Below are 11,164 nucleotides of genomic sequence, written 5' to 3'. Positions count from 1 at the left end.
GAGGGTATTATGCTGAGTGAAGTAAGTCAGTCGGAGAAGGACAAACATTATATGTTCTCATTCATTTGGGGAATATAAATAATAGTGAAAGGGAATAGAAGGGAAGGGAGAAGAAATGGGTAGGAAATATCAGAAAGGGAGACAGAACATAAAGACTGCTAACTCTGGGAAACGAACTAGGGGTGGTGGAAGGGGAGGAGGGAGGGAGGTGGGGGTGACTGGGTGACGGGCACTGACGGGGGCACTTGACGGGATGAGCACTGGGTGTTATTCTGTATGTTGGCAAATTGAACACCAATAAAAAATAAATTTATTATTAAAAAAAAGATAATGAAAAAATAAAAAAAAGATAATGAAGTCAAAGCATAAATAAATAAATACATAAATAAATAAAAGGCTCCAATCTAGAAACTAGTACATAGGGTATATAGAAGACATTGAGTGTGTCATTTCTGGGATTAAAAAAAAAATCAATGGATCCTTACTGCTTAAGGAATAAAGTCCATTTTACTTAGCATGGTGTATGAGGTCCACCTCACCATCCAGTCACGCCCATGTGAACACCTAGTGCTATGCTCCAGGAGGTTTATCCAGGTGCTCCAGGGTGTGCTCCACCAGTATGAGACATAATAATAAATAGTTTGATAGAATAGAAGTTAAAATCCTGTGGATACTGAATATATGCTGCTTTCATATAATTTTGAAGAATCAAGAGTTTTCCTTTTATTTTTACAGTTCTTTCTATTGTGGGGGAATCCTGAGTATAAAATAATTTTTCAAAGAAAATAATTTCCAGAGCTAATTGACATGAAGAGGACTGAGCAGACGCAGTGCCATTCCTATGGGTAGGTCTTGGCTTATAGGGGCCATGTTAGGAATTGCTCTTCTGGCCACACTGGTCACAGTGTTCTCTGACTTCCTGACACAAACTGCACTCTTGGGTGCCATTGCTCAGGCTTTGTTTCTGCTTCCAGTGGCTTTTCCACTTTCATCATATTCTCATCTACCATCCTGCAAGATCCTAACTCAAATGTGACCTCTTCCCTGAAGGCTTTTCCATCCTCCCAAGAGGTATCACTTCTTATCTGTGCTTGCTTCATGAATACTGTTCTTATCACTCTCAATCATTCAACACATTTTGATGCTGGAGCCATCAAATCACCTTGTAATTAAATTATGTGTCAGTCATTAGGCAGGATGCCAACTTTGCATACAAGGACCATTTCTGAAATTTCTTTGTACTCCCAGAGCTTACTGCAGAAGTGGACATTCCATCAATATTGGTTAATTGAGAACTAAGAAACTGAAAATACAGATCAGAGTGTCATGGGCTATGAGAATCACAGCAGAAGACTATAGTTGAGTCTGATGAAAGGAACAAGAAGGAAAAGGGGAAGAAGTGAAAAGTCTTCTGTAAATCTCCAGAAAGCACATGGACTTTGGAGCCAAAGAACAGATTGTTCCATTGTTCTGGCAGAAGTTGCTAGCACCCATTTCCCAGTAGATGCAGGCACCAGGATCCTTTGTCCCCAGTGCATTCGCATTCCTTATCACATCCTAATCTATGGATTCCATCAGCAAAACCACTAATAATTTTTTAAATTGACTACAGAGTGGATATTAAAGACCAAGGTGCTTGCCAGAAGGAGAAACAAACATAATCCATGGATATGTAGGGGCACAAACTGGTACAAGGCTAAGAAGGCCACAGACCAACAGGTGGAAAGTGCAGGAAGACCAGGGGATAAAAAAGAGGTTCAGTCTCCCTCTGTCTGTTCCAACTCTTGTGTGCGCCACTGTGTCCTGTGTGTCTGTGGGCCACTGAAATCAGCACCATGAAGATCCTGGTCTTGATCTTGGTTTGCCTACACATCTCAGCGGGTGTGGAAAGGTATGTATAGGGATTCAGCTTCATTCTGAATTTCAGCCCTAAGAGAGCATCAGAAGCTGGATAGAGCCTTCTCCTGCAGATCTCATGGAAAAACTGGCAGATTGTGTCTTGGTACATTAATCCCAAAACCACAGGGACCAAAGACTTAAGATGGATAATGATGATGATGATGTTGTGTGTGTGTGTGTGTGTGTGTGTGTTTGTAAAGGTAGGTTGGTGTTTTGTTGGCTAAGAAAGAGGGATACAGGGCTCATGTCTCAAATTTATAGAAGGGACTTTGGATAAACAGAAATTTATTCCTTGGAAACAATATGAAAGCAGAAAACCCCCAATATACATTGTATGGATTTTCAAGCTAGAAATGCTGCTGGAAATGCTGGAGTGACTACAGTGGTCAGAATTCACTGAAATCTGGGAGGACTTCTTATCAGAGGCTCTTCTAGAGTAGAGTACTAAGGAGGTTTGAAAACTGCAGATCAGGTCATTGAAGGGATTGCTATAACGGGGAAGGTGAAGCTCACTCCTTTTGTTTGCCCTATTCTCCACAGAATTATCCTGAAGAAAGGCAAGTCCATCTACCAGGTGTTGGAAGAGCGGGGTGTTCTGGAGACATTCTGAGGAACCACCCAAAGGTTGACCCAGGTGCCAAGAATCTTTTCAATAATGATGCTGTTGCTTATGAGACCTTCACCAACTACCTGAATGTAAGTAAAGGGGGAAGTGATATCCATAACCTTTGGCTAATAACCACTCTTGGATATTTTTAGACCTCTCATTAGCTCTGATTTTGGGCTTTTCACTAAACATACGTCTCACTTCCCTATGGAAAGTATCTGGATAATGAGTTGGTACCACCTGACACTATAGTATTCCCTTTGCTTCCTTCTTTCCTCTAATTACTGGCTCACTCTCTAAAGCTCCATTTATATGGTTAAGAGATTCACAGTGACCATATTCAAGTCAGATGAGAGAGCCAAAGGAAGTCCCAGTAATGAGCTGCAGGGGAAAGAAGGAAAACCTGTGCAAAGCTGCCAGGCAAAATCTCCAGTGGCTCTAGGTGCTATATACCTTCCCTTTTAGAAACATACACTGGTACTCAGAGCAAGTATTTGAATGTTCTTGAGGCTGCAGTGTCTGCTCAGGGCATCTCATAATACTGGTGTCCTATAGATTGTCTTTAGTGACGTGTTACATGAATGTCAGATCTAGAAGCCCCCTAGGGATCTCCTACTTGAAGAAGCCCCTAGGAGATCTCCTACCTTTCTATAAATGGTAGAAGAAGAAGCAGATAAGTGACATGGCTGGCCTGAATTTACTTAGAACTGAACCTGTGTCTCAGTGAAGTTATCTTCTTGTTTTCCGTGTTACCTCTCATTCTAGGTTTCTTGGTGCCTTAGCTACTGTGTGACCAGAAGGAGGAAAATGGTGGGGAAATATCTAACACTGGAAGAGAAAGAGGTGTGTGTGTGTGTGTGTGTGTGTGTGTGTGTGTGATGTGGGGAGGATGGATGGACACTGGGAGTGGAGAAAAAAGTCATTGCTTCTCCAACTTTCCATGTTGTGGCATAAAATGGTAAATCCATGGAGGTATCAACTGATAAAAAGTATAAAAGGCTTTGGGAGAAAAGATTGTCTTGCCAGACTAATTCTCACCTAGTCAAAATCTTGCAATTAGGGACAAAAATGGGGAATATTGAGGGGATCTGGTTCCAGATGTGAAGGAGCACTTCTGGAAAGAGAAGAATATAATTTGGAGAAAATGTGGTTTCTAGTGAGTCAACTTGTTCCCCATCCTCGGGATGAGGTTTGGCTGCTTAATGAGAGTGACAAACTTTTCTTTGCAGTCCTACTGCTTTGGAGAGATCAGCATTGAGACACCACCACAAAATTTCCTGGTCCTCTTTGATACAGGCTCCTCTGACCTGTGGGTGCCCTCCATCTACTGCCAGAGCCAGGCCTGCTGTGAGTATTCCATTATCACCATGCACCTGTGGATAGGATCAGAGAGTGGGGTAGAGTCAGTATTGAACACAAACTCAGCTTCCAAGTCCAGAGTTCTTGGTGCATACCCATGATCTCATCCTCCTTAAATTCAGACCATCTGGAAACCTTGCCTTGGTCTACAATTCACAAGTTCTACAGTCCTGGAGAGAGACAGCAGAAATAGACTAAAGCTTCCATTCCTTTCTACACTGTTCCCTTTCCTCAGCTCTCTCCTATGGGACCCAATTCCTGGCACTTTTGTGTTGAGCAATCCCTTAGGAACTGGAAGGAATTGGGGTAGCATCTGTTTCCCAAGGGGACAGACTTTTCTGGGGCCACAGATTATCTTCAGCACAAAGGATCTGAGGCTGAGGCCCAATCCCAGGCTTGGTCTGATGGTCTTAGGCCATCAAGGATAGATGTCCTCCAAGTATTTTAAGTGTATTAACGTTCCATTCTAATCTTACACAGCCAATCACAACACGTTCAGCCCCAGCAGTTCCTCTACCTACAGAAACAATGGACAAACCTATACACTGTATTATGGAAGTGGTAGCCTGACTGTGCTCCTGGGATATGACAGTGTGACTGTAAGTGCTGTTCTCATCCTTCTGTAGGTCTGCTCTTTGGCTCCCCTTTTCTAGTGCTTTAATCTGTCAGATTACTAAATAGATACAAATTCCCAGAAGCTGATTGTTGGAAAGCTTAATTAGATGCCATCTAATTAAACCTTTCTCCCAAAACAAAAATTGTCACCTCTCCCCCACGCAGTCCTGATTGTAGCAGGCTCTTTACATTGTGCTTCCCCATGACTTTGCTCCACATATTTAACCTGCCCTCTGTAGCCACAGGGAGCACATCTGCCTCCTCCTCCACATGATTTCACTCTAGGTATTTAAAGACCCTCCTTTTACTATTTTCTTTTCTTTACATCAATCACCCACAGTTCCTATGTCACCTGTGCAGGTGGATTGTTCAATAAAACCAGCCACTGTCCTTTCACTGTCCATGGAAGTGGAAATTCTAACTCCAGAACACAGTGGCCTCTGCTTCCCCAACACCCACATGGTTGGGTGATACTGTTGTCCCTTCATCTTCTATACCCCACCTCATGAGTGAGCTAAGTATGAAAGAAGCCAACTTTCTCCCTTAGAAAAGTGTAGATTCTATCCCTGGGCACCTAAGTCTGGGAAGGATTTGACCACTTGAATTTTCTTTCTGCTTGTCCCAGGTTCAGAACATCATCATCAATAGCCAGGAATTTGGTCTGAGTGAGATTGAACCCAGCAACCCCTTCTACTATGCAAACTTTGATGGTATCCTGGGAATGGCCTACCCCAACTTGGCAGTGGGGGATAGCCCCACAGTCATGCAGAGCATGGTGCAGCAGGGCCAGCTCACCTAGCCCATCTTCAGCTTCTACTTCTCTTGGTGAGCATACTTGTCTTGGGTAGGTCTTAGCAAATGAGGTGCTATGGGGCCTTTCAACAAGTCAACATCAGACAGGACTGAGGTTTTAACATATCCTGACACAATGAGTATAACCTGCTATATGAATTACATGTATTTCTGAAAATGTGTAGTTATGGTTCTGCCAGAATTTTATTTTTTGCACTAGAGGAGTTTTTTAAAAAGATTGTATTTATGCATTTGACAGAGAGAGAGACAGAAAGAGGGTATGAGCAGGAAGAGGGACATAGGGAGAGGTAGAAGCAGAATCCCCACTGAGGAGAGAAGCCCAACAGGGGGCTTGATCCCTGGACCCTGAGATCATGACCTGAGCCAAAGCCAGACACCCAACTGACTGAGCCACCCAGGTGTCCCAGCACTAGAAGAATTTTTAATTCAGGCCAAAGACATAAGATAACTCTTTCCTTAAAATGAACTACAGTCCCTCAAGATTTAATTAGTAAATGTGGAGATTGTTGTATTTGATTCACAGAGCTGTAAAGCTTTTGAAGAAGCCACATGATTTCTTATTATTATAATAAATACAAAATATAATAAAAAGGACAACAATAAATGATATTTATAATATGTCTGGCTCTACAATGAGGTCTTGTAGTTATTACTTCACATGACATCTCAAAAATCTTGTTATTAGCCTCATTTTTCCACAGAGGAATGCAGGCTCAAACAGGTGGTCAAAATTGAGCAAGGTCTGGCAGGTATGAAGCCATGACTCAAATGCAAATATCTTGGGCACAAATCTAGCACTTTTCCTACTCTACTGGCTTTGAACTTTTATGGCAAACTGTATTTACTGATTCTTCCTCTTAATCACATGATACTCAGGGTACCTGAATCCAAATATCTCTCTTCAATGACCAGCAGGCCTAGGATAGGGAACAGAAGTGGTCTGAATCCCCTTAATACTGTCTAGTAACCAATCTGAGTATGACAGGAGCACCCCCTTCACTGCACACTAGAGATCTCTCTCTGTCAGGCTCCATTCCAGGTGCTCTTTGAGGTATTTCTTCTTGTTCTCACTTTGTCCCCAGGAGGGTTTCCCTGGGATTCTTTAATAGTTTGTTTTCATAGGACTGGTTTCCAATTCCATCTTCTCTTTTATGGGAATAGTCTGCGTTTCCAGTTCTCTGATACTTTGGGTGTTCCTCTGAGGAACCTCTTCTCCCTTGTGCCTTGAGCCTGGTAGTCTGAAGAGCAGGTTAGAGGATGACCTCTGTGGTTCTTCTGCATCTGAAAGACAGAGGGACAGTAAAGTGAAGGGAGGAGCTGCCTGACTATGTGAGTTGTAGGAACTCATGCTCTTCTCCTTTTCTTCCCAGCCAACCAACCTATGGGTATGATGGGGAGCTCATCCTGGGAGGTGTGGACACCCAATTTTATTCTGGTGAGATCGTCTGGACTCCAGTCACTTGAGAAATGTACTGGCAGGTTGCCATTGATGAGTAAGTACAGAGGAAAATTCCTGTGGATTGTGGATACCCCAGGGTGTTCCTTCTGTGTGACAATATTTCCTGTTCTTGCACTGGCACAAACTTCTTAAAGAATCAGCAAACCCTCAGGCTCATTGTTCCAGGAGCTCAGTAGACTCTGGCATCTAGCTCTAGACTAAAGTTTTTGACTTTGTCATTGAGCCTTGTCATGCTAGTAGGTTGGTCATGCCTAGACTTTTGTGAACCCATGTCTTTGTTCCCTGAAACTTCATTATCTCAAGTAGCACAGCCTTTACCAAGTCCTTCATAAGTAAGAGTAAAAGTTGTCATTGATGTTTTCTATGTGCCAGATACTGTGCTAAATATTTTATATATATTATTGCATGTATATTCCACTGCAACACTGTAAGGTGATCAGTAGTATATATCATTGCACAGAAGAAGAAATCAAGGATCAGAGGTTAAGTAACTTATCCAAAGTCATATATTTCACAAATTTAAAAATTTAAGGCCAGGCATTTCTGATCCCATAGTTCAGGACCATGAATCAGTTACTTCTACACTTCAGGCCTTCAGTAAATCTCCATCACTGCCAATTAAAGATACACTTCTTTGGTTAAAGAACACTTCTTTACACTCAAGACCAGATATAACAGCTGGGCACTTCCTATGAGTACAGCCTTCCCACCACTTCCTGATGTGCAGCACAGACTTCACCATGTTCTTGCACCTCGCCATGACTTTCTTGCTACTTCTCTTTTGACTATATCACCTGAAGTGCCCCCCTCATGTCCTGTGTGCACCCTTCTGAGTGAAGATAAAGTCCTATCTCCTTCAAAAAGGTCTCTTAAGGGCCCAGTCTCTCTTTCAGTCCCATAATATTAGTGGCGTGTGTCCCAATTTGTACCTCCTCATCTCTGGGTAGACACAGGGGCACCAGCCCAATGTGCACAAATAGAGGACAATGGGCACCAGCCCAATGTGCACAAATAGACATTGCAGTTCGATGTCTAGCAAGGAGTTTTCTGTGCCTGGAATAGAGGGGTCTTGGCACTTGGACTGATTGCACTTACCCTTTAAGCATTTCTTCTCTGAAAAATCCTTTTCTGACCAACGCCTCTCACCCCCATGGTATATCAAGTCCCCTCTTCTCTGGCCTCTTGAATTTTTTCCTGGCACTCACCAGGGCTACAATTAAATACCATTTGTGAGTTTCTGTTAAGTTTGTGGTGCCTATCTTGTTCACCATTATATCCAAGTGCCTTGATTCACCAACAGTGCCCAAAATATAAATGGAGTGAAGAGGAAGGGTAGAGCTGCAGAAAAAGCTGAATGAGGAATTAAGGACTGAATCGCATAGGACTAGATTATGGAGATTACCAGCTGCTGTCTTATGGTGTTATGCCTTTCTCCCTCTCTTTCTTCCAAATCTAATGACATAAGACAACACTATACATGTTGTCTCATGTCATTAGAGTGTAGTCTTTAAACACAGTGAATACAATTCACTCCTCTTTATACCACCATAATTCTTATAAGAGTGCCTTGTACATAGTAGGTGGCCAATGTGTATTTATGAAGTGATTACCAGTGCTAGTTACATTTGGCACTATGTGCTGGGCCTCATATAGGCAGAGTAAAGAGGATAAGACACAGTCCCTACCTCCCCAGAGCTTTTAGTCAGAGCTGGAGTGGTTACCAGAGCAAAACTGAGAATATTACTCCAGTAGTCACAAAGACACAGAATTATTACATGCATTGCAGTGTCAAGATATAGCCTGGCTTTTTGGAAGTGGCATATTTTCAGAGCTGCAGGGTTGGGAGATTAGGGATGAAGGGATGTGAGACTTATTTATGGCAGAAGTGCCTGACTCTTCAAAAAAAAAAAAAAAGATTGATTGATTTGGAAGAAAGAGAGGGGGAGAGAGAGAGAGAGAGAGAGAGAGCAGGGGCGAGGGGCTGAGGGAGAAGGAGAATCCCATGCAGACTCTACACTGAGCATGGAGCCTGACACAGGACTCCATTTCCTGACCCTGAGATCATGACTCAAGCTAAAATCAAGTCAGTCTCTTAATTGACTGTGCAACCCAGTTATCCCTAGAAATGCCTGACTCTTTTTGTGTTGGTGTTCCCCTCAGGTTTATCTTTGGTAACCAGGCCACTGGCTTGTGCTCCCAGGGTTGCCAAGGCATCATGGATACGGGAACCTTCCCACTGACTATTCCCCAGCAGTATTTGGACTCCTTTGTGAAGACAACAGGAGCCCAGCAAGATCAAAGTGGCATTGTGAGTAACCAGAAGCCAAGATTCCTCGCACAGGCAGCCTCAGCACAGGAGCCTGAGTGCAATGAGTTCATGAGAGACAGGAGGAAGAAATGGTAGAGAACTGAGCCCCTGGTCAGATAGAACAGGTGAGGACACATCATGGCCTTTAATCATAAACCCTCAATGCAAGAATGGGTATGGGGAGGGAATAATACCAACTCTATACTGTGAATATGGGCTGAATGGTTGTCAGGAGGGGTGGCTATTCCTGGGCAGGCCTCAGGAACACATCTAACCTTGATGTGGCCACTGTCATTTGACTATATGTAACAGAGCCAGGCATATTCCATTTGTCCATTCCACTTGGGTTTCTTTCTTGTCTAGGAGTACTCCTTTGGCTTTTACTCTGAGCAACCTCCTGTGCCTACTCCAGTCCCCCTTATACACACTTCTGTAGTTTGCCCTTCCTGCATACAAGAGTCTAGTTTAGTCATACTAAATCTTGGTTCTTCACGGTGTGTGTGTGTGTGTGTGTGTGTGTGTGTAGTACATTGACAGATGCACACAAGCATGGGTGAGAATTTGCAAAAGAACACTTCTACAAGATGTGCCCATGCTTCTCTGTAAGTGTTACATTCTGGCAGTAGAAATGTGTGTTCTGAAATGAGCCTAACTCATTATGGCCATATAAATACAACCAAAATCTCAGAGCTGAGATGTGTCCAAGGAGGCTCAGGAAAGCATAAACATCTGGTCAGTGTTTGTGCCTGTGAATTGGGTTTTGCCTTCCATGCTCTCAACCAACCTCTGCTGGAAGGTCAGGAAAATAGTCTCACTGGGAAAGGGGAACTTAGGCCCCTTGTCTGGGCCCTCAGTCCCCTGGCACTCTACAGTTCTGCTTTTCTTCTCCTTCAGTTTGTGGTCAACTGCAACTCCATACAGAGCATGCCCACCATCACCTTTGTCATCAGCGGGTCACCTTTACCTCTGCCTCCATCTATCTATATGTTCTCAACGTATGTATGCACTCCAGGCTCCATGGATATGGGATTGGATGGCTCAAAGTGCTGTTCTGTGTCCCAGTTCACATCTGGGCACCTATAGGAAGTCACCAGTGGCAGGGCTGAAGGTGAACAAGAAGCCAGAGACCCTATAGGTGTCATGGAATATAGGGTGGGAAGTTCCTGTGGGGAAAGGCCTTTCCATTCACCTGGTTATATCCTCATGTCCTTTGTCTTTTCAGAACAATGGCTACTGCACACTTGGGATTGAAGTCACTAACCTGCCCTCCCCAATGGGCAGCCCCTGTGGATTCTGGGACATGTCTTCCTCAGGGAATATTACGGTCTATGATATGGCTGTCAGCAGGATAGGTTTTGCTCTCTCTTCCTAGACTAGCAAAAGGTAGCTGTTTCTACCCTCCCAGCAGGACTCTGGGATTGCCCTACCGTTTCTCTGGACAGACAGCAGCATTTTAGACTAGTCTGACCCTTCTGTGCACTAGTCTTACTTCCTGCAACTAATAAACTAAGAATTTCCAAACGTCCTTGCTGTTCCTTTCAAATATCTTCTTTGTGTTCTGCTTATAGTAGTTTCTTCTAAATTGAGTGAGGACCCACAGCACAGACATTAAGGGCATAGTAGTATCTCCATGAGGTATCTGGTGGACTGGTGGACCAGTCCTCCCAAAACTCTCCCAACATATTTTTTTCTCTATTCTTGAATGTTAGAAGAGAAAAAGAAACCTTAAAGACATTTCAAACTGGTGTCTGAGGCCAAATCTGATCAGACAACACAGTGTTTTTTTGGGGGGGGGGGTTGTTTTGTTTTTGTAGGTTAGCAAAACAACTTTAATATATGTTGACATTATATAATATTTTCACAGACTCCTACTCACTACTGGTGCTCTCAGGCTGCTCACACATTGAACTTTACCTGCTGGGTATGAAAGCTTTTGGGTTGAGAACCCGAATCTCATTTTACAGTATAAGAAAGAGAGGCATGGACAGGTAATCATAGATTTAGTGTTAAAATCAGATCCAGATCAATGCATCAAATATTTTTTATTCTGTTGCTATATGTTAGTCTGCTCTGCACAAGCCATGGGGGCATGCAATTACAAATG

At 43.2% G+C, this 11,164-nt stretch overlaps 1 pseudogene across 1 annotated transcript; it reads left to right on the top strand.

Moving 5' to 3' along the window:
* The first annotated feature begins 1,820 nt into the window (after positions 1–1,820).
* On the top strand, positions 1,821–10,581 carry LOC144324761 (pepsin B-like; annotated as a pseudogene). The gene is made up of 9 exons (XR_013390192.1): positions 1,821–1,891; positions 2,440–2,595; positions 3,736–3,853; positions 4,346–4,464; positions 5,106–5,305; positions 6,664–6,786; positions 8,913–9,060; positions 9,955–10,059; positions 10,283–10,581. The product of XR_013390192.1 is annotated as a pepsin B-like (transcript).
* The last annotated feature ends 583 nt before the right edge of the window (positions 10,582–11,164 follow it).

This window comes from Canis aureus, chromosome 12 (genome assembly GCF_053574225.1).
Source record: "Canis aureus isolate CA01 chromosome 12, VMU_Caureus_v.1.0, whole genome shotgun sequence".
Classification (NCBI taxonomy): domain Eukaryota; kingdom Metazoa; phylum Chordata; class Mammalia; order Carnivora; family Canidae; genus Canis; species Canis aureus.
The sequence above is the reverse complement of the archived record's forward strand: the minus strand, read 5'-3'. Positions and strand labels throughout refer to the sequence as shown.